Raw genomic sequence first — 4,952 nt, 5'->3', positions numbered from 1 at the left:
AGGCTGCAGAGAGAATCATTATGTGGGTGACATTGATAAATGATCGCCCAGGAACGGCCCTCTCGCGGGCAGCCCGCCACATCTGACCCTCCCACACACACAATGTAGTCATAGAAACACCTAGAGAACCTCGAGCACCGCCGCGAAGGGGCAAGAGAGGGAAGAAAAGCCTCGGGGGCCGAGGTGGGGGCGGGGGCGACCGGGGGCGGCCAGTCCCAGATCCAAACCAGTCCCAACGACAAAAACAGCCAACCGCGGGGAGCGAGGAGGGCGTTGCGGCTGGGAGAATCCCCCTTCCCAGCAGCGAACCCTCCCACAGTTGCTCACAACAAAGTGAAAATCCGCCCTCCAGACGGACCCATTCCTCCACACCTTTTCCCATGTGCGACCTCACCACCAACAACATCTGATGTTTGCCGAGACACACATTCAAATAGGTTTCTCCAAAGGAGTTAAATCATTAGGTTACGAAACCTGTAGGCATCTCATTCTCACTCGGGATCCCCCGTTCAAAAAAACCCCAAACCAACCAACCAAACCCATCTGAACAAAGGCAGCAGCTGGGTGCCCCCCCCAGGTGCCTCCCCCCCGTTTTTCACCGGGCGACCCCTTCCTTCCTTTCTCGACATCTCCTAACTCGGAGCCTCTGTTGATGAGATAATGGATTTTGCGATTGTTCCTGTCGGGGGTGGTGTGGGGGGGGAACCCTACCGAACCCCATGTTTTCATCTTTTGACTGTTTTATTTAAGCCAATGGGAAAGTATTGAGAGCAGTAATTGATTCATAATGATCTATAAATCGATGTGGGAAAGCGGGGGTGGGGGTGGGAGTGGAGGTGTGCGAAGAGTAGTGGGGGGGGGGGAGCGATGCTGTTTATTTATTTTATTTCCAAAGCTTCAACTAAAGTAGCTTTGACACTGTTGGGGCTGGAGGGGAGGAGCTGTTGGGCTCTGCTGGATCATCCATCATCGCTGTCACCCAGAGTCTGCCCCGAGGAGCCGTAGACGCAATCTCCCTTCTGTCTCTACACCGAAACTATTAATATTAAAACCTCCCTTCAAACACTGCCCCGACGGTCTCCATTCTCATCACGGCCCGACCGGCCTCCTCCATCAGATCTGGTTTCCCCCTCCCCGCGCCCCGCAGCTCCGTCCCAGCCGCGGCCCCGCGGAGGGAGCTGGACGACGCGTGCGACAGCCCGAGTGGACGACTGCCACCGTTAGGGGCCCCCTCCCGCCGCCCCCCATCAATTGGAAGCGCGTTGGTCTACCTCTAACACCGCGCAAAGGGAAGGCCGGGGGAGGGCAGGGGCAGCGGACGAAGGTGGGGAGAGCCTGCCCACCCCCGCCGCCCCGGCCCGCCCCGGCGCAGCCTCCTCCCGGCCTCGGGGCGCGCACACGTCCGCACCGAGCCTGATCCTGGGGCGGCGGCGGCCGGCGGAGCTGCGGGGCGATGGGCCGCGTCCGGACACCAGCCCTTCCAACACGGTGGCTACTTGCGGCAGAGCAGCCTCCTTACCAAACTGCTGGCCTGCAAGACTAATGGGGAACTTGCGGGGATCCCGGTCTAGTCCCTTTGAAGGAAGGTCCCTCCTCCGACAGCTGTTAGAGATATTAGCCACATTTCCCTTCCCAAACCTGCTCCGGGTTAACAGGCCCACGGGGGGTGAAGGGGGCAAGGAGGCCAGGAGGGTCCTGAGGTCCCTTCCCCACCAATCTAACTAGGGGGAGCTGCAGAGAGTTGGGGGGCGGGGGGCACGCGGACCTGGAAGTGCTGACCTGGGTGGTGGGAGGGAAATGGGGTGGATGGAAGACACAGACTTTCCTGGTCTTTTCTTTTTCCGTTTAAATGTGGCTTCTTGCTCAATTCCCAACCCTTAACAGATGGCGACTGCAGTTCTCTCAGAATCTCTTAAAGAAAGGGAAACCTTTGGAATTTATTTCTGCTTTTGCTTTTCCATATAAATAAAAAGTGTTTTTATGTTACTCTTGTTTTGGAGAACATAAGCAATTTTATTCAGACTACAGTATTTCCTTTAACACTATATGGTTGTCAAAACACCATTCCCAGTTTCTTTGCTTTTGACAGCTGAGTCTTTCTTAAATATACCCAAATCGGAACTCTTTATACTAAATAGTAAACCCGAGATAGGAGCAAATGCCTTCTGAGGTGGTATATAAAAAAAAAGCATTATAAAAATTGGACAACTCTACTACCTCTTGGTCTTAGCATATGGGGGTGGGGGGAGAAAATGCAAACAAGTATTATTACAATTATCTCCAAATATTGAAGAAGGTTAAGGTTAACATGATTTATATAAGGATCTAAGCCTGACATGATTTTATTCACTAAAACCAAGGGTAGAGAGCTTTGGGATCTCAACTTTGACGAAATAGCTTAATAATAATTTAATTAAATACTTCCTAAACACGAACCATTACCAAGTAAACTCTGCAGCATTAATGTACTGAGAGGAAAGGAAGAAAAACTTCTCCAAACATATTTTTTTCTCCAGCGAATGTACATTAATTTGTAAATACAGACCTTTACCTAAAAGCATTTATAGTAAATATACAAATATTTAAATTTAAATTTTGCAAAAAGACTCCTTGTATGCTGGGATAACAAAAGTGAGAGGGAAGCTCTTTTCCAAGTGGCATAGAATTATTCCGTTAATGACCAACAATCAGCTTGTGTCAGAAGTGTTATTTTTACATTGAAAAAGCAGCCTATCAATTAAGCTGATAGATGTGTTTATAAAAAAAAAAAAACTACCTAACTAAAAAAAATACAAAACAATAGAAATTTATTTCCTTGTTTCTTTATATACAACTTCCATTGATGTTTTCTGCAATGGGAAGATGGCAGAAGTCCAAGTGAGACACAAACTTGGATTTCCGAGCTGGTGAACTATTTCCCCATCAAGCTGAAATCACAGAACTAGTTTTATGATATTATTTCTTCTACACATAGGGTTAAAAATGTAGGTGTTTCAAAATTCCAGGAATAGTGTATTTATTTTAAAAATTGAGGGGGCATGCAAATACCTCACACTTTTTTTTTCACTTTGCACACTTTATCAGGCATTGTTTGTACAGTACCAGCAAGCCAGTAACAGATTTCTAGGAATGTTGTGTGATACTCTGAAAATGGCATTATATTGCCTGTTTTGCTGTTTAGAAAAAAATTTACGTTTAGTCATCCAATTCATCACACTAGCGTGTCTGCACGTGGAGGTGTCTGAAATAAAAAGACATCATAACAAAATTTATATTAAATATTAATGATTAAGTAATCTTTTCAACTCAGGATTTCAAACTCCATAGAAGTTGTTTACTCATCTATGAACATCTATATGTAAATTTTAATTTACATATTCAACAGTATTTTAGTAAGTAAGAGAAAAAACACAGGCAGATGAATTATCTTTGAACACAGACGTTAGTTATTTCTTATGATGTAAAATTAACCCTGAAAAAGCCCTTTATTCTGGCAGAGGATGAACATGGAAAGCTTTATCAGAAAGTACTTTTTTCAACATCATGCATCTAAAAAGGAGGTTAGACATATTGAATGAAGGTAATCTTTCAACCCAGCTCATTGCACAACACACACACACACACACACACACACACGCACACACAAATTCATACCTTTAAAAGTTCTCTGCTGGTGGAATTTCTAAGCTAAATATATACTAACCACTACAGAAGGTTCCCTTAAAAATTATTGGTGAGTTTCGAATATGGCCAACTTCTGGGGAACGAAACCACTACCTACTTGTAATACGGTAGAGAGAGTAGGCACTGTGCAACCTTGCCTTAAAACTATGAAAAACACAAAAGCCTAACAAAAAATCAAAAATGAAATATTTATTACCGCATTTTGTGACTTAACACCTTTTTTTTTTAACATAACGTCACAGTCCTCATACAAGTATTTTAATGTAAATTTGACAAAGCTTAAAGGTAACAGCATTTTCTTCTAGTGAGGAACACGTGCTGAGAAAAGAATTCATGGACATACAATACCAATTCCACAGCAGATCTGATACTAGCAAAAACATTCTTTTTTTTTTTCAATTGAGGTAAACACATAGAATATCTAACATGAAACAATTAATAGACCGAACTCTGTACGAAGTTTGTTACAGTATTCTCTTGCTCCTTTTTATCCCCCAAGCTTTGAGTTTCTGATAAAGTCCTAGTTGTGGTGCTAGGACCATTAATAACTTTCTTGTGTTGAGGAAAGCTGCCCAACTTGAGATTGTTTTGTCCACAGCCAAGGCTTAGAACTCCTGGAAGAAGCTCCTGCTCGGTCTTTAAATCTTCACTGGCAAAGCTCTTTGAAGAAGAGTCCCCCAAATAAGAAGAAGAATTGGCTTATGAAGCACAAACTATAAAGATCTGTTTGAAACTAAAGGACACATTTATGGAGGAACAAAGGCCGGGCATGAAAACACATTCTTGAAGCTGGAGTTCCCGAGTTCCCGGGGGTTGAGGTTCAGCCAAACGCTCACCATGGTCTCCAGCGCGGTTCTTTTCTCCTTGGCCCAACAGGTTTAAAATATACCACAGTCTCTCCTGGATAGTGAATTCACTGATGAACCAAAACAGTCATTCTTTTGGGAACAACACACATAGTGTGGAAAACAAGGATATATTTTTTTTTTCTCTTCTAAAACTATTTGAGGCAACATAACGGAGTGATCAACAGAAATGTACAAGTTTAACTTAGTTCCTATGTTTATACTACAGTAGTTATAACTCTCGGAGTCTTTTTCCAGAGGATCTTTACATGGACAGAATTGTCTCAGTGAGCCCATGATTTCACATTTGTGTTCTTGTCTCATTGGTCCTCTGTGGCTTGATGAAAAATGACAAAAGTAAAAAATAATCACAGCTGTCTGGAATTTCATATTAAGTGTCAACATCTGGTCAAAGTTCAGAAA

The 4,952-nt window shown here is 43.9% G+C and overlaps 1 protein-coding gene across 4 annotated transcripts in view; it reads right to left on the bottom strand.

The window, feature by feature from the left end:
- Window positions 1-3,853: 3,853 nt before the first annotated feature.
- MEIS2 (Meis homeobox 2) overlaps window positions 3,854-4,952 on the bottom strand; it is a 209,234-nt gene continuing 208,135 nt past the window's right edge. For all 4 annotated transcript variants that reach the window (XM_044231616.1, XM_044231618.1, XM_044231617.1 and 1 more), the window contains one exon: window positions 3,854-4,952. This exon is cut by the window's right edge and continues 338 nt beyond it. The gene's annotated coding sequence lies outside the window, so the exon portion shown is untranslated.

This window comes from Neovison vison, chromosome 13 (assembly GCF_020171115.1).
Source record: "Neovison vison isolate M4711 chromosome 13, ASM_NN_V1, whole genome shotgun sequence".
NCBI lineage: Eukaryota > Metazoa > Chordata > Mammalia > Carnivora > Mustelidae > Neogale > Neogale vison.
This window is presented reverse-complemented; position numbering and strand designations above follow the sequence as displayed.